Source organism: Microtus oregoni, unplaced genomic scaffold (genome assembly GCF_018167655.1).
Source record: "Microtus oregoni isolate MIOR12 unplaced genomic scaffold, Mior012 000008F_ref0000371, whole genome shotgun sequence".
NCBI classification, from domain to species: domain Eukaryota; kingdom Metazoa; phylum Chordata; class Mammalia; order Rodentia; family Cricetidae; genus Microtus; species Microtus oregoni.
Window position 1 is genome coordinate 57310856 of NW_024543067.1, and position 26390 is coordinate 57337245.

Consider the following 26390-nt stretch of genomic DNA (forward strand, 5'->3'; position numbering starts at 1 on the left):
ATGACCAGCCATCCATTTCTGGAACTGAGAAATCTGTCTGTGTGGCTTGGAGTGTGAAATCTAGGAGGTTATTAACAAATAGGGATGTAGGGGAGTGGATATTCCTTCGTGAAGGATGCTACTTGAAGTGCGTGGTACAGATGCAGCCATGCTTACTGAGGGTTTCAATGTTAGGCATGGTGTTCAACACTCAACTTTGGCCTTTTTCACTTGTTCCTCATGACATGGCGAGGGGGAGGAGGCAACAACAAGGATGATGACTCAGGCTCAGTGAGTCGTGGAAGTGAGACTTGCAAGTGAAGAGAAGGAGCAGCGAAGGCTGGTGAATGAAGGTTGAGGGCGGAAGTGCACGGGCTCCTCTGCAATGCACAGGGCCAGTGTTTCCGGAGTGAGAAGGCTGAGGGTTGTTCAGCTCCCCTTGAGACCTCACCGGAGCTCATGCTTTACCTTGACCACTGAGGGTTTAATGTGCGGGTTATGAACTATTCTACACGAGTGGTTTTCAACCTTCCTAATGTTGCGACCCTTCAATCTAGTTCTTCATGTTGTGGGGAGCCCCAACCATAAAGTTATTTGTGTTGCTATTTTATAACTATTTTTTTGCTACTGTTAAAAACCATAATGTGATATTTTAGAGATATAGGTTGGCCAAAGGGGTCAAGAGACCCATGGGTTACCTTTACCTCTCTTTTCTATTCCTTCAAGCCAGCTGGAAGTCCAAATACTCAACCAGACAACTGATATTTTCTAGGTTAAGCTATAAAAAGAAGTAATGAATGAATAAAATATGACAGATACTGCAGGATACTCTTATTCACATATGCTCATTACACACAATGGATTTCCTAAAGGCATCTTCATTCAGCTACATTATGTTCTTTGACCTTTTCCCTCATGCACTCCCCTTAACTCTCTCTTGTCTTCCTCCCCACTCCTGCTTACCTCTGTCCTTTCCCCAAATAGTCCACTTTCTGTTGTCATGACACACACACACACACACACACACACACACTCTCACACTCACACACACACACGCATGCATATATGTGGTAATTGAAGATCCATAAATAAATGAAAACATAATAATTGTCTGTCTGAGTCTGTCTTATTTTGCTTAAGATAATTTTCTCCAGTTCTAGCCATTGTCCTTTTCCCATTCTTCTTTGTGGTTCAATGAACACATTGTGGATATCCACCACATTTTCCTTTTCTGTTCATCTGTGTTTCCACAGCTTGGCTAAACACAATGAAACACAACTCATCATGGAAGAAGGAAATTCTGACACATACGTGAATGAACGTGGGTGACATTATTCTAAGTAAAATAAGAAGTCAATTACAGAGGAACAGAAACTATATGACACCACTTATGTGAGTTGCTTGTCTTGGACAACTTCCTTGGGTCAAGGTGAAAGCAGCCGCCGAAGGATGAGGACATAGGACGTGATTGACTCCTGGGTACTGAACTTCAGCTTGACATGGCAGAAATTTTGGAGAGGGTTGGCTTGGTGGTAGGACAACAGTTAGGATATACTTAACGCCACTGAACTGTACACTTGAGAATAGCCACATGTTATATGGATTTCACCACAATTTCAAAGAAGTAAGATGAAAGGACCCTAACTCTGTAAGTGTGCACTATTTCTGGCTTGATCTTGTTCTGACAATGGCTTACAAAGCCGTTAAGCAACACCCTCGGCAGTCTGGGTTTTCGTTATTGTTGTTGTTTGTTTAATTATACTTTTGCATTTCTTGTCTGTAAAATGGGTGTGTGTGGGTCATCTTATGAAAAATTTTCTTTTGAAGTATCTTTGTTTTTCCTCTCTTGAAACCCAAGTGAATAAGACCATCTCTTCTCTTCTTTATCTGTTTCTCTGATCTCAAAAGGTAAAAAGAGTTTGATCACAGACCCCAAACCTAGCACAAGGTCAGACTCGCCCTGCAGCATTTCAGCACTGTGAAAGGTGGTTGCAGGGTAGGGTGGGATGGTATTGAAGGTCCACTAAACTCATGCATGTGTCCTCTCATGACCAGGACAATATAAAAGGGCCTTCTTCTCGCTGCTAAGAGACTGAGAAAAACTGGTGTGCTAGTTATATTCTGATGTGATAAAACACCATGACTTAAAGTCATTTATGGAAGAGTTTGTTTGGGCACACGGTTCCTGAGGTCCATCATTGCTGGAGATGGTATGTTCAATCACGCACTGTGAAAAGAGAACTGGAGTGGGATTAGCTGTTAACTCTCAAAGGCCATCCCTATGATGCACATGCACCAGAACGGTTCTGCCTTCAAAGGCTTTCGACAACCTTCCAAAATAGCACCACCCCTAGGAGACCAAGTGCTCAGATATGTGAGCCTGTGAGGACCATTTCCTACTCAAACCACCACAGTTGGGATTCTCGTGGAACTGCCGAGCTCGTTTATTTGATGTATTTGCTTTAAGAAAAGTAAAATCAGTTCAAGTCCCTCCATCTGCATCCAGAGTTGAGACATAGAATGTCAATGCTTGGTTGAGAAACAGATGCAACTAATGAGGACACCAAAGTGTACTACTGGTTAACATCTTTGGAGATAGAAAGGTATGATTCCGTCTAATAGCTTTGGATTCTTGTCTATCATGTAACTAAATTTCTTTTTTCTTTCTTTTTTTTATTTTTTTTATTTTTTTGAGGTAGGATCTCACTATATAGCCTTGGTAGGCCTAGAACTCACTAACCTGACCTCAGACTCGCAAAAATCTGCCTGCCTCTACCTCCCAAGTTTAAGATTAAGGTCTTGCATTGCTCAATTATGTTCAAAACAGCACCATTTGTAATAACCAGAACCCGGAAACAACCTAAATGCCCCTCTATTTAAGAATGGATAAAGAAGACTTGGTACATTTACACAATGGAGTACTATACAGTGGAAAAAAATAATGACATCATCTTGAAATTTGCAGGCAAATGGACAGATCTATAAAATATCATACTAAGTGAGGCAAATACAAATATAATATGTACTCATTCATAAGTGGTTTTTAGACATAAAACAAAGAAAAACCAGCCTAGAATTCACAATATCAGAGAACCTAGACAACCAAGAGGACCCTAAAAGAGACATACAGGGATCTAACGTACATGGGAAATAGAAACAGACAAGATTTCCCAAGTAAATTGGGAACATGGAGATAATAGAAGAGGGTAAAAGGGGAGGGGGCAGAACAGGAGGGGAGTGAGGAAAAATATATAGCTCAATAAAAACAATAAAAAAGATTAAGGTCTTGGCTACAGTGGTCAGTGTAACTAAAACTCTTAAGACTTAATGTTCTTAATCATATACTCGCTTGAGAGGTATAGTGTTGATTTCATCAAGCTACAGACACTCGGTTTGTAGAAAGTATTAAATTTTTGTTAACATATATTCACTAAGACTGTGGTCCTAGTAGGAAAACATAGGCAGAGAAGGTCACATAAAAATATTGTTGATGAAAATGTAAATAAATACCACTATTATAGAAAAAAATGTGTAGAGGCTTCAAAAATTAACAATAGTTCTACCAATGGTTAAGCAATATCACTATGTAACAGGTATCTAATGGGAATTGTAATCAGGACATCCAAGGGATGCTTAGCCTCCATGGTTTTCTGCAGGACTCTTCACAATGGCCAAGAAACAGAATTGACCTGAGTGCTTGATCAGCAGATGAAGGGGCATGGAAACTGCACACAAACACCCAATGTCTACTACTCAGATTTTCCAAAAGAAGGAAATCACAATATCCTTGTCTACATTGATGAAGCGAGAGAACATTATGCTAAGTGAGATAAGTAACATGGAGGGTGACAAACACAGTATAAATCTCACTTCTATGCAAAATATAGAAAAGTTGAACTCATGCAAGCAAAGTAGAATAGTAGTTACTAGGGACTTAGGGAAGGAAATTAATTCTTTCTCTGGCAGGCTCCTTTTTATGACTAACGACTATAAACAAATAAGGGACCAACCACTGTGTTTTCAGTCTGTGCCTTGGGTGCCTTAATGCTGCTTTTTCTTTTCTTGCGTTTTCTTTAAAATGAACCCTTGTGTTTCGTGTTCTTCAACCTTGAAAAGTGCTACCCAAGGTTGTGGTGAGTCACAGCCGTCTGGCTCGAGAATGATCAACATAAGATACCCAAATATAATCCAGTCCCATGCTCACCATGAATTATTCATACGATCTGATGAGGACATCGAGAGCATTTGTAGTCAAATAGCTTGTCCCCAAATGATGAACCACACATCTGAAACAGATCACCATGGCCTCACTTGCAGATGGGGGACAAGTGGCCTGGGAAGGCACAATGACTGAGCAGCTCTGAGCAAGCAATGAGGAATGCAACATTGAATGCTAATACCAGGGCTTGAAACTGAGCAGTAGAGCTCTACCCACCCCCTTTCCTGTCCCCAATTTCCTGTAGGATGCATGAGTTTATTTTTAAAAAATGTGCACAGGTGGAATGAAAACACACATGCATGTATAAACTCACATTAACCCAACTGTGCTCAACCTCAGTTGCTGCTGTATCAACAGAAGACCAAGTGGAAGCTAAGGCCAGAGTCTACCCACTGCTTCTTAACTTGGCATGCATGACCCTCTGTGACCCTGTTCCACCCAACACTGTCAGCATTGGCTGGCCCACCTACTTTCCAACTGAAAACTGAAATCTCAAGTAACATTTTTACTAAACTCTCTCCGGCCCTGTATCTCTACCATTCACCCCAACACTCTTCTCTTCCCATCGTCCTTCTGCATTCTTTGGCCAAGCCTCTATTCCTCCAGGAATACTTTCCATTCTTCCTTCATTCCTCTTTGGCTACAGAGTATGAGATAAATTTACAGTCATAGAGAACATCTATGCTGGTCAATTTTCATTGGTAGCTTTACACCGTCTAGACTCACCCAAAGAGGGAGTCTCTATTAGGGATTGTCTAGATCAGGTTGGCCTGCGAGCATCTCTGTGGAGAACTGTCTTGATTACATTAATTAAGATGCAAAGACGTATCCACTGTGGGCAGTGCCATTCCTTTGGTTTGGGTCTTGACTATATAAAAGTGGAGACCGTGAGCCGAACGCTAGCATGTATGTATGTATGTATGTATATATGTATGCTTTGATCCATCTCTCTCGGCTATCGACTGTGCATGTAATGTGACCAGCTGCTTCGAGTTCTTGTGCCTTGGCTTCCCTGCAGTGCTTGACTGTGATCTGGAATTGTGAGACAAATCAGCCTTTCTCTCGGACGTGACTCTTGCTAGAGCATTTTATCTCAGCAGCAGAAAGGAGGCTAAGACAGCACCGCTCATCCCAGGCGGCTCCCGTCACCTGCTCCCAGGTCTACCTCCCTCACTAGGCCCTCAGTTGAAGGATTCGAGTTTGAACACACGGAACTAGAGACTTTTAGATAAATGCTGGCTGAGTGAATGAAAAAATTTCTTTTGTTCCGGTCACAGGTGCCCATGGGAAGATGAGTCTTGGCGCTCCCAGCACCCTGGGTTCCAGTGCTCAACTGTTGAGGGTTCTAGCATGCTTTTCCATAGTTGAAAACTTTTATGAAGACTTTTATGCTCTTCCTTACATGGTATAACTTCCAACTTCTTCACATTCACGTTTTTTCCCCTGAAAATTCTTCCTTTTCTCATTCTGTTCTTTAAATGTGTTCACTAGAATAAATTTATAGACTTCTTCATGTTCAGAACTTGAAAATTCCGGGGCGGGGGCGTCACATTTTTTTTCAAAGTGAACAATGAACAAATTTTCTTTCAGTCCCTGTTTCCATATATATGAAACAGCAGAGCAGAGACACAGAGCAGGCCAGATTCATTTGTCTTTATCCACTTTTGAGCCAGAGATATTGCTAAAACACAAAACTTCCCATCATAGCATCCTTTCCCCTTTCTTCTTTTCTTCTTTTTCCTTCTCCATGTTGTCAAATTTTGTGCACTCCTGAGTGCAAGCATCCACCTCAGCTTCATTTAAATCCTAGCATCAAGCACAGGCCACCATACCATTCAAGAGTAAAGAAATCCCACATAAAAACAAGGAAGAAAAGAGCTCAATACCGCATCCCCAAACCGAGAGTAACACCGCTGTGTTGTGAGAGTTGAAGTGAACTGGATGGGCAGTTTGGGGCAGATCTGTGCCATAGCAAAGAGGTCTTAATGAATTATTCTTTTTCAGACAATACAGACAAAGCCCAAATGAAAAGAAATAAGGCACAGCCAAACCTTAGATTTATATACGCACAGGATTAATCAAGAAGAAATGGACAACTAACCGCATCACCAGTTGCTGTTTTTATGGTTTTTCTTTGAGTTTTAGCCATCTCTGCCGCAGAGAAAAGTTCATCAGCTCCATGGGAAAGGTTGGCCTGACCTAAACTGTAGCAGAAGCAGACGGTCATCTGATCTTAATAACAGTATTTAAACAGAGCCGGGCTGCCATTAGTGACACCATCAACAGCTGTTTACGTAGGAGGCATGGCATAGCAGCTTTCAGCCCCAAGGAAGTTTTTTCTTTCTTTCAATGTTTGTGATTGTCTACATAGCAATGAAAACATCTGGATGTAAACAAATCTTTCAGTCCGTCATCCACAGGGCTGGCACACGCAATATTTAAAAAAATCAAATGTTAGGAAGGCAAAATGCAACTAGCGGAGTTATTTAGCGTTCTTTAGGAGTACTCATTCGGAGGATGACTAGCATAGACAGTTTAGTGGGATAAGGCGACTGACTGAAGTCCCTCAGGTCTGTTAAGGCCCCACTTGGGGCCTTGTTGCTTACAGATACACAACTTGTCACCTCTCCTCAGCTGAGACTACCCTTCAATCAGTGAACCATCCCACTGGAGATCACACACACACGGTGGGAGGATTCACGGACCCTTACCAGGTTTTCAGTGGCAGCCATGTCTCCGCTCAGATACATTTCTGAGTTTGTTGTTCCCTAATTCTTGTGTCTGAGAAACTATTACCCCCGTTCATCTTCTAAGATCGTGTTAAGACATATACTTTTGAGGGTACTCTGGAAATCCTCTCTGTGCTGCATGGGGCTCTGGGGTTCACTCGCCTCTTGCAGGTACCATTTGAGATTTGTTCCCGCACCCGCATAATCATCGTTTGTACCCACCTTTCTTCTGTCACCGAACAGAAGGCGAGCCTTTCACAGCTTTGACTTCCTCGCAGAGAATAGTGATGGGCTTGTAATTGCTGTTCTATTATATTTGAATTAATTAATTCCAATATAAACTTCTTGGATGAGAAAGTTTCTTTTTAATTTTTAAATTTTTCTTTTTTAACTTGACAATTCAGAGTTCATATGGGAAATAGCTAAAGGAATATATCTCAACCCAATGTTGATGGGATTACATGAATTTATTCTATCGACTCAAATTCACTGGCCACATAGTTGGCATTTTGGATTTTGATGTAGTTGATTAAGACACTTATTTTTCTAGTATTCCTGTTATGATTCAAACAGCTACATTTCTACACATGTGTAACTATGACAGTCGGCTTGTGAGGGTGCCTGAATTCTCTGTGGAGCATTTTCAAATCTCTCTAGAACACATTGTACCAAAAAGATCCCAGCAAATGTTAAATCCTTAGTAACATTCCCAGAAGCAATGCTTGTCAAAGGTATTAACTGTCCCATCACCAACCCAGCTCCAGACATTTGAGAATTTTCATGGTTTTTTTGCTTTATACTCTGTTCCTTGATAAGATAAGGAAGTTCCCCAAGTTATTGTTTGTGTGTGTATATGCTAGGAACCGTAGTAGGGCATATATCTAAAGTATGCATATTATTTAATTGTATGCAATTCATCAACAGGGAAGAAATATGCATATCTCTCTATATATATGTATATAAACTTTTATTTAGCAAAATAGCAACAAAAACCCCAAGGGAAAATAGCTTCATCCCTCAACTTCACCCACAGCCCCTTAAAACATACAAGTATTTTTCATCTCTTCACCAAAATCCAGAAGAAAAAAAAAAGCTAGCCAAGGAACATGAGAATGAAGAGGAATATGGGAATCCTTTCTCTGGGCTTAAGGGTATGAGATAATGAACCTAGTTCCTGGGATAAGCATATTTATTGAGCTTGTTAGGTATCAAATGTAACAAAAGTCGAGGATCTGAAGAACGCCCTGTGTGGTTCTTTTCACACCCTTTGATCACACAATTCCTCTCTAATTCAAATGCGGTAGAGCTTAAGTGGCTTCATTGATGTGTTAAGTGTGGAATGATTTTTTATAAAATAAAAAAAGGCTCCATTATGTGTCTAGAAAAAGCCTGTGTGCGCTTGTTTATTGAGACAGGAAGTCGGTTTCCTGCACAGAGCGAGGGTTCTCTGATGCTGAAGCATTGTGTCTGAAAAGGAGACTGAAGGAAACTTAATTTTCTACCTGGCAGAGATCAGCTCCTGGAGGAAGGGGCAGACAATGCCATTGGACTTCAGCTGAATGAGAGGACTTGATTGATTTTCAGAAAATGTGCCATGGATAGGGCAAGCCCGGGCCACTTTTGTTAGGAAGAACACACATTGTATAAGAGAAGCCGGGTTTCTGTACCTTGTTTAAAGTGATGTCTCCCAGTGAGTACCAGCTATCGCCTCCCCAGTCAGGCGGGGGAAAAGAGAGTCTTTTGCACAAACTCTATAAGTTGCTTTGTTATTTAGTTTTCCCTGAAGTCAACTACCATTTACTATTTGCCTTCCTTCCTTCCTTCCTTCCTTCCTTCCTTCCTTCCTCCCTCCCTCCCTCCCTCTCTCCCTCTCTTCCTCCCTCCCTCCCTCCTACTTTCCTTCTCTTTCTTCTTTTGTTTTTCTTATTTTCTGTCTCTTTTTTCTTTTTGTTATTGTCAATATTCCTGAGAGTTTTCCAAGGCAAAATTAAATAAATCTATAGTGGGTATAATTCCTATATGCTAGAAGAGTTCTTGATCTCGTTATAATACAGGGCATAAGCCCTATTCTGTGTTGGGAAGAAGCCAGAATTCAAGCCAGTTTCCTACTTCCAAGTCTAGTCCTTCTCATCTCTACTACATCTAATTTAAACTATAGGAAGTAGCTTCATTCCAGCCATCCTGTCGGAGGCTATTGCAATTCCATCACCTGCCATCCTGGTTATCCTCATTGTTATCTTCCTCTTCATCCTCATGACAGACCCTCTAAAATACTCTGCTTCTTAGCTAGGAATTGCTTACAAAGATCATTTTATGCAGTTGCTCCAATGAACCATTTTATAAACATCCAATAGTGAGATGGCCCGAAATGAGAGGAAGGCAGGGTGAAAGGATGTGCTTAGGCCATGTTTCCAAGGTTAACATTTATCCTACTGTATTTTAGAACAAGCGAAATTTCAGGGTGAAAAGCTTCTGATCCTCTCTCTTTGCAGGTGGCTGCTGCACGCTCTGTGCCAGAAGATAAGGATGTGACACAAGAGGTTAGGAAGAGCCTGGAAGAACAGGCCTCACCAAGTCCTTTGGTTGTGAAGTCACACACCCTTCTGTCCACTCACACTTCTATACTGAGCGTTCTTCATCAAAGCAAACATGGACTTATTTGTTTGCTGTTTAGGTTCGATAATAAAAGTAAAACCAAGTTCCCAGAAGCAGATTTACCAAACAAGTAGAAAATCTCTATCATGAAAAGTGAAAAACACAAATGAGAGGAACTGAAGAGGACACACATAGATAACAAGACACCCCATGTTTATGGCCCCGAGAAAATCAATCTTGTTAAAATGACTGTGGTGATGCCTAGAGAACCTTATTAAATTCCATGTAATTCCCCTTGTAATGGTGTAAGTAAAATGCTGCAGGTCCCCGAGTGGCAGCAGTGGGCAGCAGGCCTTAAGACCACACCACAGGTCCCCGAGTGGTGGCAGGTAGCAGGCAGCAGTCCAGGGACCACAAGGTCCCAGGCAGGAAGCCACTTGGTAGGTGAGAGACAGATAGGCATGTCATGCAGAGTGAAGTTGGATATTTATTTAGTGAATTATGGAAGGGAAGGGGAAAAGAAGGAAGAGGAGAGAGAGAGAGAGAGAGAGAGAGAGAGAGAGAGAAGAGAAACAGAGAGAGAAACAGAGAGAGAAACAGAGAGGATGGTAGGGGAGAAGGAAGAAACAAAAGCTGCCTCTTTGAGATTGACAGAAAGGGAGGGACTATGGCTGGAAGCTGAAGATCAGCTTGCCTGGGTGGGGTAGTGGGCATGGCTTGTCTCTTAAAGGGAGAGGACAGACCATTACACTTGTCAAAACATAAGTGACATTATTCACACAACAAGAAAATGCTAAATTTGTACAGAATAACAACAACAAAATCTGTTAATAGCCAAAAACCATATTGGAAAATATATAAGACAGAAATAGTAGTCTTCCTGCCTTCAACAATTCTATTGAACGGTAATCATGAGAACAGCCTGGAAATGGCATTCAAAATAGGCACAAAGAAAGTGAAGCAAAACAGTTATCCTAGGAGGACAGCTGCAAACATATAGATAACTAATTTTGACAAACGTGTCAAAAACAAGTGTGTTGCCGAGTGAGCAGAAGTGGTGCTGGGAAAATTGCAAATTCACTTGCAAAAGAATGAAAGCACACCTTTGTCTCTCACAGCTCCAGGAATCAACTCAAACTGGGTTAAAATGTAAGTCCTCGAGCTGAAGCTATGAAAGTCCTAGCGGAAGAAAAAAATAGAAGAAAGACCACAGGACTCGGAAATGAGCAGGGATCTGTCCTAACTCCAAAGCACAGGAAGCAATCAAAACAGACACCCGGGGTTCCAGCAAAGGGGACAGTCCCCGGGTGAGGAGACAGTCTGAAGTGGGGGAAGGAACAGTCATAGCGCTATAATTGACAAGAGGTCAATATGTAGCATACACAAGGCGCTCTAAATATTCAAGAGCAAAATGTTAAATAACCCCAGTTCTTAAAGGGGCAATAAACCGAAGAAGACGGGGCTCAAAAGAAAACTGGCAAATGGACAATTGATGGATGAAAACTGGCTTTAATGTCGCTAATCAAGCAGAAAGTGCAGATTAAATCCACACTGAGATACTCTCTTCCTCGTCTAGTAAGAGTCAATATTATCAGAGACAACGCATCTGGCAGAGAAGGGTGGACAAGGGGAGGCGTGCTTGCTGTCCTCAGAAATGAAAATTGGCACATTGAGGCAAATTAGAAATAGAACTAACTCCTGAGAACCATAATCCTGGTTCTAGGTTGAAAAAAGTCAGTGGAAGCCCTATGTGGAAAACCATTTGCAGCACTATTTGCATCAGCTGCAAAATGGGGCAAGTGAAGCCACTGTTAACTAAACAAGAGATAAAATACAATGCATATGTGCAATGGAATACGCCTCAGCCAGAGAGAGAGTGAAGTCCTCTCATTAGATACAGCATGTTTCACAGCAAATGAAATAAACCAGGTACAGAGAAAAAAGTTTCATACAATCTTATTCATATGTGGTGTATGGGAAGGTTGGTCTCAGGGCTGGAAAGATGGCTCAGTGCTAAAATCACTTGCTGTTCTTGCGGAAGACCCAGGGTCAGTTCTCAGCACATATATGGTGGCCCACAACTTTCTGTAACTCCAGTTCCAGGAAACCCAATGGTCCTTTCTTGCTTTCATAGGCACCAGGCACACATGTAGTGCACATACATGCATGGAGACAAAGACAGCCATACCCATAAGAATAAACACATTTTCCTTTAAGGGTTGATTTCACAGAAACTGGAAATGAAAAGGCAAGCTATCTGAGGCTCACATGGTTAGCAGGAAGGAGTAGAAGGAGCCAATACAAGCAACATGTATGTCTGTATGTAAGTTTTGTATGGCATGTCTACAACATTGGGGATTTTATGTTTCTTTCAATGAAAAAAATTGAAATTGAAATAAAAATTATGCAGTTTCCTTGGGTCTCGGGAGTTTTCTAAAAGATCAATAGGCAACGAGAATATAAATACTCCATTTGGCTCAATTCTACAGTGCTCTTCTCAGGACATTCAGCCGGCTGGAGGTATGGAAGAGAGAGCAGGAGGGCTACATTTGGCTAAATGTTGTTAAGAAATTTCTTAACTAAAAAAGAAAATCTCTCCCCCCATTTTCTCTCTTCTTTTAAAGTTTGTATAAGTTGCCCTAAAACAATCAAACATCTTTGCAATGCAAGGCATACTTTCTGTTCCCTCTGGTCTTGGAGGCGCTATCTGATTTTAATCAGAGTTGGTCCGATATGATTCAAAACAGCTGACGCTAAATTTCCCTTTTAAAACCCCTATCCTTAACTGGAGCTGTTGGGGTACCCCCACCTAGTCTAAGGGCTTTCGCCAAGGCAGTCTTATCAGGCACAAATATTGGGGGTTATGAGTTTTACCCCGCAAACTTTTCAATGTCCTGCGGAGTTCACCGGGATTTTAAAGTCTTGTTAAGCAGAATGCAGCTAGTTCTTGATTATCTGCAAAAGAGGAAATGAGTAGTGGCGCAGATAATCCAAAACAGAAAAAACAATCAAAAATGTTTCTTACATTTACTCTGGAATGCTTTGTATGGCTTTTGGGGATTCAGGCTTTCCTTCCCCGTGATGCTGTGCTCAGGAAAAAGTCAAAATGAGTTTGCATTCCCTAAGCCCACAGCAAATAGCTAAGGGGGGGGGGATGTGGGGCAGCCACATGCTGGGTGGCGGGGAGAAGGCAGCCTGAAATCCATGGGAAAGCATTCCATTGAGACTGGAGATGTGGAAAATGCCTATATGAAAAATTAAGTGCTGGCTGGAATGTAAACCAGCCTTGCAGAGGAGTGAGGGGTATTTTTCTAGCCCAGGTTTCTTAAAACATTAGGTTATCTTCTTTAGGGCTAGTAAACTGGTAGGAAAGAATGATCTCAAATTCTTGGCTTCTCACAGTCCACTGATGCTGATGCTGCATGTAGTCAAGATCTATCACTAAGGTCTCGAGGTCAGTCCATGGCCAGCAAGCACAGTCTAGTTCTACCCTACGGCCTTCTGCATTTGGAAGTGTGGAGCTTTATCATGTAACAGCTTATACCATTGTCTTTTTCTATTGGTAGTCATTCCTATTTTATGCATGAGGAAACTAACAAAAAAACCAAGTTCACAAAGCTGTTCACTAGAGACGTTAACTTGGAAGTTAGGACGATTATTTTGGCTTGGGTAACTAAGTTGTGATTCAAAAATTAAGAAGCTTCATTATTTTGATCAGAATTAAACTTTTACTAGAATTTTAATCATTGTTTTGATGTTTATCTGATTCTTTCCTCAATGTTTTTAGGAGATTAAATCAATTAAATAGCTTTATTAGTTCTAAATAGGTTGCTCAGATAAATAGGTCAATAAACTAGTGAACTAGATCATAGATATTATTGATATTGTATTATGACCCAAAGCTTAATAATGTTTACACATAATCTCTTTCATCTGGGAGATTTCAGTTGAGAGCAGGGGTGAAATAGAATAGAATAGAATAGAATAGAATAGAATAGAATAGAATAGAATAGAATAGAATAGAGTAGGGTAGGGTAGGGTAGGGTAGCGTAGGATAGGATAGGATAGGATAGGATAGAAGAGAAGAGAAGAGAAGAGAAGAGAAGAGAAGAGAAGAGAATAGAAGAGACAAAGGAAGGGGAAGGTAAAGGAAGACAAGGAACAAGAACAGAAGTGGGAAAAGGAGGTAAGAAGGGGAGATAAGGGGCAAAAGAGAAGATAGAAGAGGAGAAAGAGAGGAGTGGAGAAGCAGCATAAGATAGTTAGATATAAGAAAGGACAGGGGGAGCCACGTCCCATCTAGATGGGGCAAAAAGCAGAAATGGCTTCAAAGGGGGATGAATAAATAAACAGATGCAGGTGAGTGGGCAGCTGAAATGTCCCATGTATGATGCTCCTACAGTTACCAAGCACACAGTGCTGTTGAAATAGGCCATAACAATTGGAGATCATCTTATTGTGGCCTCTGATGTATGTGGGATTGGTTGGTACCTTAGTTTCCAGTTGCTATGGTGAAATGCAATGATAAAAAATTGAGGGAGAGAGGAAAAAAAGACTATAAGAAACAGAAGGCAAAAAGGAAAAAAAGGACTAACAGGAATGTCATCTTCTGGCCAGGACACAGTCACTCCAATCATAAACACAATGGAACTGTGCTTGCCCACACTGAGTCTGCAAGAGTGAGCCTGTCAGCAGCTACCATGGGTGGGAAATAGTGAAAGAAGTAATGACCGCTCCGTGTGCCCTACCTGAACTAATGGCATCAAGAGATTCTGGGAATTAGGGAATCATTGCCATTGGTTGAGTAACCACTGATGATTCCACCAGGCTTCATCGGTGAGTTACAAAACTGTGGTCACATGGAAAATAAGCAAAAAAAAAAAAAGTTAATATGGGAAGATTTATATGAAGGAGATGGGGCTGACAGGGATGGGAGAAAAACAAGGCAGGTAGGTGGTGACACTAATCAGCATGTATTGTACATATGAATAAAGATGTCAAAAAACAGATTTAATTAAAAAAACTAAATTGCATGAAAACAAATACCCTGACAATGGCAAGTTAAGAGAGAAAGGGTTTATCTGGTTCATAATTCCAGGTTACAGTCCATCAGTGCAGAGGAGTCTAGGTGTTAGGAAGCTGATGCAGCTGATCACACCACATCTATAACCAGGAACAGGAAACAAGGGATTAATGCATGCACCCTAGTGCCTAGCTTTCAGTCTCTATTTTGCACAGTTCAGGAATAGTGCCACACACAGTGGGTGGTACCTCCCTTCCACATCAATTACAATAACTCCCTCACAGACAATCTCACAGGTCAACCTTGTCCAGAAAACCCCTGTAGAGATGATTCCCTTCCTGGGTGTTTCTAGATTGTATCAAGTTAACAATGAAAACTAAACTCTCACAAACAGGATTCCAGGTGGCAGGAAGACTGCAAGTGCAGGAAAGAGAACTTTAGATGTGTTCAGAGAACCACAAAATGATCTGAAAATGAATTTGCCTAAGAAGAATAAATACAACCCAAGAATTAAAATAATTACAGCAGCAAAGGCGTTTCCATGGCCTATTTTTGACATAAAAGGCACCATGTTGCATGGGTGGGGTGGGAATACAATGAGATGATAAGAAAGGAGAAAGGAAAGTCATTAAAACCTGTTCATGCTTGTAGCTCAAGGACAGAGCATTTGTCTAGAATGTGCAAGGTCCCAGGTTTCATCTCCAGCACTGATGTTGGAAAAAAAAGAACTCTTCGTGTAATTACCCAGTTTAGAAACTACAAATGTTCACATTGTCATGCATCTCAGGACAATGAATTACTTGAGCACTGAAAGCAGTTTGAGATGAATAGACACAAAAACTGATTAGATTCAGATCACCCCATTGGAAGTGGATCATGAAACTCATGTCTGCTGACTTCGGGACCTGCTGCTAGTTAACCTGGCTCTGGGGCATGTCATCTTCGAGGCCAAGATTTTGGAAACATTCAGATTAGTGTTTAGAAAGAAACTAGAGATGCTAGGATGCTTGAAATGGACACTAAGCACAGCTCAAAGCTTATAGATTTCAATTAGTTCTGGAAAATTCCACAGCCATCTGAGCCATATCACATTCCTTTCACATGCAGACCATTTCTGTCTTACTTTGAGTACTTCCTTCTCTTCTAACCGCACACATGCTGTCACCATCTCAAACCTGATTCTACCCATACCACACATGTAAGTATGTATATGTATATATAGATATATGTTGGCAGAGGCTGCTCACTTGTTCATTCCCCGCCACCCAGACTCAAAATAGGCACACAGAAACTGTATAAATTAAATCACTGCTTGGCCTATTAGCTCTAGCTTCTTATTGGCTAGCTCTTATATCTTAAATTAACCCATTTCCATTATTTTGTTTTTTACTACAAGGTTAGTGGTTTACCGGCATGGTTCTAGCACATCTGTCTCCTCTGGTGGCTACATGGAGTTTCACTGACTCTGCCTTCTTCCTCCCAGCATTCAGTTTAGTTTTCATGCCTACCTCTAACAGCTAACCAAACAAAGGAACACATATACAGAAGGACTTCCAATCAAGAGATGTAGTTGTTCACCTCTACATGTACTTTCTATCTCCTGGAATGGTCTCTTTTCACTGTGTCGAACCTTAGGCATGCCTGGGATTTACTCTTTGGTCCTGTGAATAACATTGTATCACTATGTTCATCCCCTTTGAATATGGCAACAGAACTGTGCATTCTCAGCAGAGAATTGTACTATTCTTCCTCATTCAGACATGTGGCATACTATTTCTGTTCCAAAGTTCTTTAGTTTCCAGGAATATTGGCATCTACACTTTCTGAAGGCTTTCCCTATTAATTGCTCTCTACTAAAGAAAACATTCTTTCCTAAGGTCATTCCTACCTCCAAGATTTAGTTTCCACAAAAGACTGTCCAAACCCATAACCCAAACAACATTGCCAAAACTGCCAAGGGGAATTATTTTGCTCCTCTCATGAGTTCTCCCTTTGTCCTGTCTTGCTTCTCTTATATTATCTCCCATGTCATTCCTAAAAGCATTTGTAATAAACCCATGCATACCAATCTCCATCTTATAGGAAACTTCCCATAAAATAACTCTACTGTATCTTCTATGTTGTTGATATAGAACACTATCATATCACAAAAGAAAAATTATGAGACATTGAAGGCATCCATGGTCCAGAAGAAGTTGCTGACCAAACTGCCCAGCTGCCCAGCTTGGCAATTGTCTTACTTTTTGACCTTGAATGACTGACTTATCTTTTCTCTGCACTTCTCTGATTTGGTTTACATGGATAATGAGGTATATGATGGAATGATGAGAAAGAAAAATGAACAGAAGTTGAGTTCTCCTAAATGACCACAGAACACAATGAGAACACAAATTTTGTGGTTAAAAACCCTCTATCTTGAGTCCTATAGATGAGACTACTTCCTTGGGGGTAGCTAGCACATGGCCTTTGCTTGTCATTTTTTGGACTATGTAACCACAGAATTCCTCTGGGGACTTAGCCACACCCCAAAATCGTAGCCTAAATCCCCAAGATTGACACAGATTCATAGGAATTTGGCAAGGAACTTGCCCAATTTTCCCATCAAATTGGATCCAAATGTTGCCTGAATTGGCTGAGAGTTCAGTCAGAAGAGGAAAGTCCAGGCAAACCAACTGCTAAATGGTGATATTTGAAACTCAAAGGAGCTTGGCTTTACTTTAGGGCTGAGAGGGAAGTTTCGAACCACAGCACAGGATATAAACCTTGGCCCAATTCAAAACAATTCCTAATTTTGTGGGTGATTGTTTCAGCATTGCATCTGACTCAACTCCTGCTCACTATACTTATTCCAGATGTCAAGATCAATAGGAGGAAACTCTGGACTCTGATAGGGTCGGAGTAGAGAAGGGAAGCCACTTCTCATTGTCTGCTGCTTTAATCTCCCCTACATATCTCTTAAGACATACGGATAGTCATAGTCTTTGACAAAGACTGGGTGAGCCCACTAGTCTGAACCCTGTGAAGAATCCAATAAGCAGGGTCTTTAGAGATCAGTACTCTGGTTGAGTCTCCCTTTTTTCACTTGGTGGGGGGTCTAGAGGACCTATTGATTTCTTCTAGGAGCAATGGCTTTGTCTCAAATGGAGGACTGGGTCAGATGTAGTTATGAAACAGAGAAAGTTAAATTTGTTAAACATAAAGTTCTTTTACATGGATTCTAAAATATTTTTTTCCATTCTTTTCTTCATCCTTCCCCATTTCTATGACTTTGGATGTTATGCTCTAATTCCCTAGTACTAAAGACTTGGTCATTAATCTGAGGGATTCTTAAGAGGTGATGGAAGCTTCAGAAGTTGGGGCCTACAGGGGGAGGAAGTTGGGTCATTGAGAACATGTCTTGGAGGGGTGACTGAGACCTGGTCTCTCTTCTCTTTCAATCTTTCAATTGTCTGCTACCAAGGAGTGAGCAACACTGACACACCCTCCACTCTCCACCAGGATGTTCTTTTCCAAAATTCTAAAAACTGGAGCCAATAAACCATGGACTAAAAGCTGTGAAATCATGATCCCAAATAATCTTACTCTATAAATTGATTATATTAGGTATTTTGTCACATCAATGGAAAGCCGACTATCAGACCCTTTCCTTTTCTGTTCTTTCCTTCCTCTCCTCATCTTATCGTTCTTTCTCCTCTTGTTCTTCTACATCTTTGTCCCTCTCCCTGACTTAGTCACTTTTTATTGCTGTGAAAGACACCATGACCAAGGCAACTCTTACAAAAAAAGCATCTAATTGTGGACTAGCTTCCAGTGTCAGAGGGTTAGTCTGTTATCATCATGGGGGTGGGGCCATGGCAGCAAACATGTCAGGCATGGTGCTAGAGTAGTTTAAAACTAGAGACCAATTCACAGTGGGCAGGGGGACTAAATCTACCCCAAGTAACACACTTACTACAACAAGGCCATGCCTCCAAATCCTTCTAATCCTTCCAAATAGTTCCACGCCCAAATGACTAAGCATTCAAATATATAAGACTATGGGGGACATTCTTATCCAAACCACTATACTCCTAAGAAGTTATGGCACCATTTGTACCGTTTTCAAGCCTCATTTAATGTTTCTTTAAAAATTTTCTCTATCCCAGCCTTCTACCTCTAAAGTAGTTGTAGTTTTTGTATTTCTACCCCTGCTTCAGAAAGTCCAAACAACTATGTCCTTTTGAACCCTGCAATCACATTCTAGAATTTATTTCCAGTAGATCATGTTTTCTAAAAATCCTACATGCTTAGAGACAACACAGTAAACGTATCTATAGAAAAATTTAAACATAAAGTATGTTTGAGTCTTGGTTTTGTTAATTACAGGCCATCTGGCATCTGGTAAGACATTTAGACTCTTTAAGCTTCAATTTCTTCACCTCTTAAATACGGACAAAAATGATTACTTTAGAGTTTCAGCTTAAATTTAATTTCTACAAGGAAACCAATAAACTTATCAATCTTCTAAAATATGATTAAATACTCCCCATCCCCCACACTGTCAGTCTGTCATTTCTTATCATAAAGCTCATAACTTTGCATCCTAATTTCTTATATACTTTCTGAGTTCCACTAAAATGTACTGAATGATTATAGCCAAAGACTATAGCTAATCACCTCTGAAGGCCAGGGTTGATTGCAGGGTCTAGAACTTTTTGTTAATAGTTGAATGGACCACCTCTGGAAGCATTTGTGGTGGTGGTACTTTTTCCAGTGTGGCATATGTACTTTGGAAAAGCATCCCTGTTAGACCATGTCTTTACTAGAGAGAAAGATGATAATAGAAATGTTAGGAGTAGGAAGACATTCTGGCATCCATCAAATAGCTCTATATAGGTGACATATTGTTCTCTCCAGACATCCAGCTAGCTGGTCCTGGGCCCACACACCTGAAGTTTCACATCCGAAGCACTGTATTTCCAAATTCATCTTAGTGACACCAGTTTGGCTCAAGTTTCCAAGCTGGGACCAAATTTTCTCCAACTGAGGAGGAAACAATAAAGATGCTGCATCCTCCTCTTTGCATCATCCTGTCTAGTAGTTTTCATGAAAGCTTAGCTTACACAAGATTCCCAAGATACAAACCCTGTTCCATGGTCAGGCCAGCAGCCTCCACAACTTTGGACTGTGATACCTCTCTAAACAGATAAAAATGAGGCTATCACATTCCTGACCAGAGGCTAGAGCACGAACACGATGGGAAAAGATGATAAGGAGGAAGATTCTGGGAGTGTGGGATGTATGCAGTGCCCTCCTTATGGGTTAGGGGCACTTAAGAAAATCCTCTCTAAGGATCAGCTTGGGAAGAGGATAGGAAAGAAATGGAGTGTTTCTGCTCTGTCTTTTTAAGGCCAACTTTCCATGTGGCTCACATTTGTATGTCTGGCAAGCAGAGGCACTGGATGCCTTTGTTCTGGGCTTCCATTTCAAGGATGTTCCATAGCGAATAGTCTTGGGAAAAAAAGGCTAGAATGAAGTTTGGGCCAGGTATGCTTTCTGTTTCTCATACAAACCTTGTATTTCCTAAATCCAGGGCCCATCTCTCGTCATACACCTCACAGTGCATATAAACATCACTGATTCTCTCTTCATTATGCTGCAGAAACAGGGTCAAAGGAAGCAGTGAAAGAATTGATGTTCATCTTGCTTGCTGTGCTGTGTAATTCAGCATTGTCTCAGAGCCCAGAGTCATGGGTCTGTCAACATCTGTGAAACAATGAGGTTATATTACTAGCTTCGAGTTTCTAACAGTTCTTGACAAAGCTCTGTCCTCCTAGACTAAATGCATCTTGCGAAACAATTCAGCCTTTCTGGGACTGGGTGAGCCTTACCTATGAGGAAAAATAAAAAAAGAAGAGGGAGAAACAGCACATTTTTATTGAGTGTGCTTTGTCTGCGGAGATCTGCTGGACATACACTGTCTCATTTAGTTCTCAAGACAGCCCTAGGAGAATACATTACTCTATTTTTTCAAAAATAGGAGTCCTAGTACCTATAGGTGAAGTGACATTCTGAGGTCACACACAGGGTTCAGAATTTAAAGAAAGTCCATGTGTTGGGAGTTTTCCTGGAAACTCAACCCTTTCCAGGTACTGAGAAGGTGGACTATCTAAGACTGATGTCTTGATAAGCTACCAAGCTTGAAATAAATTCTCCTATGACTCGATTCTCTGTTTCATGAGTCTTTACGGCTCTCTTCTTGGATATATTTCTGGTTCCCAGCTCAACAGGAAGTTTCTGTTTTCTTAAAATCCTGTCTACTCTTGATGCCTTCTCCTTTCCATCTTCTTAACCTCCAGTGCCATTCCAATTGCTTAGCTTTGGCCTTCTTGGTCCTGCCTACCACACAGGGTTGTTTTTGTTTGTTTGTTTGTTTCCTATGTGAAAGAGAGAAGATAGAATACATTCTGAGATGCTGCCCCAGAAGGAAGAGGTTTTAAAGTTGTTAAGAATTTTGTTCAGTGTTCAGAAATGACTAGAGTGATTAGCTTAGACTCACCATCTGCTGCCCAGGAATTTCCCTCCCCTGAATCCTCCTGCCTGCTCTACCTGCTGCTACTACCCCTAGGGACTTCATACCTGCGCCGTGTTGTATAAAACTGTGCTTCTAGAAATTATAGAAAAGCATTTCCCTAGTCCAACTACTCAACCTAAATGCAGTATAAAGCTGACATTGCCTTGTGGGAAATGAGGCAAGGAATGACCTCTTTTCCGTGTAGTACCTGTTTGCTTTCTAATTAAGGGGGTCTGTAGTACTCCAATTATTTTCTTTGCACTCCTGGAACAACCTTGCTTTTCAGCTTCAATTTATATCAACAAAATGCTGCCCTCCTAATTAATTCAATTAAGCATCTAACCATTGGAAGAACTTTCACTGGGTTTTAAAACATCTGAAGATGCTAGCCCTATAACTATTCCCTCTATAGCTATGCCATTCCATAGCTCCGAGCAATTAGAACCCAATGTAATGACACGTCATCTCTAGCCTTCTAATTGTCTTCCCATTAGGTTCCATCTGTACAAGCAGGCGTGCGCATGGGAAAGATCACAAAGAGGAGCCCATTCCATCAAGATAAGGAGCTTTTCACCTTCGATTTCTGAAGTAACATCTGTATACTCACAGTAAGAATGGACCCATTACAAATAGCTGGCACAGACTAGTGGGATTTTTTCTTCCATTTTCTATAGAAGCAAATTTTGAAATACAAAGAATGATGGAATGCAGGCCACACTGGTTGGAGTTCATAGCCAAGTTGGAGAAAGAAACAGTACCCAATGAAAAAGAAATCACACATCACAACAGTAGGTAACAGATGTGTCAGACACATTATGAACTGGCAGCAGACGTCATTCTCTGGCTCTTACAAGTATCACATCATCCTCTCTTCTGAGATGTTCCCCAAACCTTAGATGTAGGGGATAGGCTATAGACGTATTGACTGAGGCTGGGCATCCCACAGTCATGGGTTCCATGTGTTTTGACCAATGTAGTTTTCTGTAATAATCAGGGAAGTTTCACCCATGAACCTGCAACAAGATGATTGTCAAAAGAAGACAAGATAATGACAACACCAAGTGACATGTCAGCATAGATGGGGGAAGTTTTATGGGGGTTCACGCCTAGACGAAGAGCTATGGGCAATTAATGAGTGCTCCAAGAGGGGAGGACTCAGTCTTCTCCAGGGATATGCTCCCTAGATGGCGATCCCATATCATGTAGTTAGTTCTAAAACCGTATGCATACAAGCAACTGTACTCAGCTGGTTGCAGATATGAATGTGTAATAATAATAATAAATTTTGCAAGATACATTTGAGCAGCACAACCATAAAATGGTAGCCTGGGTCTCCTAGTTACGGAGACGAGGACGTGTGGCACTATCCTCAAATCCCACCCCTACTTCACTCCTGCACAGCCTCCTTCAGAATGCTTCTCACAGGTTCTTTTTCCTCTTCTCATGACTAATGCCATAACCTTATTTTAAGTCTTTATCCATCTGTATTTAAATTTTAAAAATTCTTCCCTTGTCCCTTGCCCAAGGCCACTTCCTACTGTGACTGGACTCCCGAGAGCACATATTGAAACTCTGGAAGCACTGCTTTGATCTCTTCTTTCTCGGAGCACAAACCTTTCAGGATACTCATTTCTGATTAATGAAAACCTGATCAGTGACTTGAAAATAGAATACAGTTTGAGGTTGCTGTGATTACTGTTGACTGTCCTCTCGACAGAATCTGGTATCACCTAGGAGACAAGCCTCCAGGTACATCCATGAGAGGTTATTTAGATTTGCTCTGCCTATAAGTACGCTTGTGAGGGGTTATCTTGATCTGGTTAATTGAAGTGGAAAGACTCACTCTAAGGGATGTGACACCTTCCCTTGGGCGCGGGTACTGGAATCCATAAAAGAAGAAGAAAGCGGCTGAGTGCTCACATCCAGCCTACTGCTTCTTGACTTCAGATACAATATCATCAGCTGTTTCAAGATCCTGCTGCTTTGACTTCCCAGCTAGGTGGACTGCACCTTTGACCAGTTCTTTCACTCATTAAGTTGCTTTTGTATGATTATTTTATCACAGCAACAAAAATGTAACAAAGAGGAAGATGATGTGGGCGCCATCCCAGGATGGGAATATTTAAGTCCAAGGAAGACTTAGTGTTTGGAATGTAGGGGAGGAGAGAAGTTGGTATTCCTAAGAACTATGGAGTGGGCCTGGAAGACTGGGAGGACAGGGAAAAGCAAATGTGGAGGAAGGGCAGGTGGTCAGAACAGGATGCTGTCGGGGTTCGGGAACATGTAAGGCTTTCTCAGTAGACATACTGCTGCACATGCACTTCATGGAACAAGGAAGTGCCCAGTGGGCATCTGTCGGACACATGAGTGAACAAATGAATGAGCAATTATTTCCCTTAGACTTATCATTTCATGTTCATATGCTGATACCTGGGCTCTGGACCTCAGCAGCCGCAACAGGTTAGGTCCTTTGTCCATACTATATCAATGATAGAGGAGGAGGGATGGCATAAAATAAAGGAAAGAGACTTAGTCGATGTGGTCACACTGAGAAGTGTAACAAATGAAGGATTACAGTGACCCCAAGCCCATTTTCAGGACATTCACATGAGCTTTGGTCTTAGATGGAAGAAGGTTTGGGACAGGGACACAAGGTACGCACTATGGATTAAGAAGTTTTGGTCTAGGTGAGGTTTTGTTGATCATCTTCTCAGTGCAGGTCCTGCAAGGTAATCCCCAGAAGTGCTTACTGCTTGCGGGGACAAAGTGATTCTCACGAAATGGTCTCTTCCGCCAGAAGGCTGTCTTGCCCTCATGGATGATTGCCCTAATTTGGTGTGGGAGGCATGTTCTGTCCAGCAAAGTCCTACTTTCTGGGAATTTAAGGAAAAGGTTAAGGACAATGACTTAAGTCTGTACCCTCAGAAGACTGACAAGGCTTACTTCCTACTACTTTTTGTTACCTGTTGACCAAAAGTGAGAGGTCAGTGCTTTAAAACAAAAACCACACACACACACACACACACACACACACACACACACAAACACACACACACACATACACACACACACATACGCACGCACGCACACACACACATACACACACACGCACACACACACATACACACACATACACACACACGCACACACACACACATACACACATACACACACACATACACATACACACACACATACACACACGCACGCACACACACACACATACACACACACACACACACTGCCTCTGAGTGTCTAGGAGGTAGCACTGAGACTAACTGATGTGCATCATTTTCCTGATGTGTAAGCAAAGAGTTAAGGCAATTGCACCATTTTCCCAGCCTCCCACGGGCAATGAGTGGCAGCTCCAGAATGTGCAGGTGGGTCAGCATGATTTAGAAATCCATCCATCATACCATCTTCTAAACATCCAATGGTGCCATCCATACTGAAGTACACCTGTGAGTATCGGGGCCAGTGGAAGCATGAGACCCAGTTCAACAGTGCTGCCCACTACAGCCTGAGGGGTCATTTAAGAGACTTCTTCCTCGAGTGAAGCTGGAGAGAGTGGCATCTTCTCAGGCAGTGCCAGGCTCAACCCTAAGACACAATGGAGAAGGTTGGAGTGAACAGATTTGGGCATATTAGGCACCTGGTTACCAGGATTTCTTTCATACCTGGCAAAGTGGGTATTGTTGACAGCGACATAAGTACATGGTCTGCATGTTTCAGTGTGACGCTACCCATGGCAAGTTCAACAGCACAGTCAAGACTGGGAATGGGGAGCTTGTTATCAATGGGAAGGCCGTCACCATCTTCCAGGAGCAAGATCCCACAAACATCAAATGTGGTGATGATGGTACTGAGTATGTGATGGAGTCTATTGGTATCTTCACCACCATGGAGAAGGCTGGGACTCATGTCAAGGATGGGGTCGAAAGGGTCATCATCTCTGCCCCTTCTGCTAATGCTCCCATGTTTGTGATGGGTGTGGACCATGAGAAGCATGACAACTCATTTAAAATTGTGAGCAATTCTTCCTGCACCACAAACTGCTTAGCTTCCACTCCCCCCCCCCATTGTGGAAGAACTCATGACCACAATCCATGCCTTCACTACCACCCAGAAGAGTGTGGATGGTCCCTCTGAGAAGCTATGGCACGATGGCTGTGGGACTGCCCAGAACATCATCCCCGCATCCACTGGTGCTTCCAAGGCTGTGGATGAGGTCACCCGGAGCTGAACTGGAAGCTCACTGACATGGCCTTCTGTGTTCCTATCCCCAGTGTGTTCACCATGGATGTGACATGCTACCTGGAGAAAGCTACCTACCAAGTATGATGAAGGTGGTGAAGCAGGCATTGCAGGCCCACTGAAGGACATTCTGGGTACTGGGGACCAGGATTCCTCCTGCACCTCTTATAGTGACTCCCACTCTTCCGCCTTCGATGCAGGGGCTGACATTGCTCTCAATGACAACTCTGTAAAGATCATTCCCGGCATGACAATAAATTCAGCTGCAGCAACAGGGTGGTGGAGATCAAGGCCTACGTGGCCTCCAAAGAGCAAGAGGCCCTGAACCACGCACCCCAACAGGAACATGAGATCACTGAGAGACCAGCGACTGCTGACGAGTCCCTGAGGAGCTGGAGTCCCAACTCAGACTCCAACACTGAACATCCCTCCTCACAGTTTCCATCCCAGACCTCCAGACGAAGGGGAGGGAATGAAGGTTCGCTACTCTCTTGAATACCATCAATAAAGTTCACAAAGAAAAATACAAGTTTTAGTGTTTGAGAGAAAAGACTAATATTTAGTATTTTTATCAGTGGAAATCACATTTCTGACTGAGCAAACTCCTACACTATGTGGCCAGCCCCAAGAGAAGGTTTTAACAAATCTAAGCACAAGCATTACGTAAAAGGCAGCATTCAGCTCAGAAGCGAGTCACCTTTGAATGACTTAACATAACTGTATGGATAGTTTTGGTGGCTTCTGTAGCTTCCATTGTTCAAAGGGGTTCTCAGGATCATCTTGTTCCTTAGTAAGTGAGATCATAGCGTGGGTTCTACAGACCCTTAGACCAGACAACAGGCTGATAAGAGGAAAACACAAAGGTTCAAAGGGGCAGAGGAATCCTCGCAGGATGTAAACTGCAATGAAATGAAGGCAAGCTTTGACCGTAAATATGGTTTGAAATTTGTTTGTGAGTCTTAGAAAATCACAGGCTTACAGCTGGGAAAGGGATAAAGATAATCACAAGTCATAAGAGTGATTGCTATGTTTAATTTT

General features: G+C 41.8%; 1 pseudogene; it reads left to right on the forward strand.

Annotated features, from left to right (window-relative positions):
- The first annotated feature begins 24708 nt into the window (after positions 1–24708).
- Positions 24709–25847, forward strand: LOC121451427 (annotated as a pseudogene).
- The last annotated feature ends 543 nt before the right edge of the window (positions 25848–26390 follow it).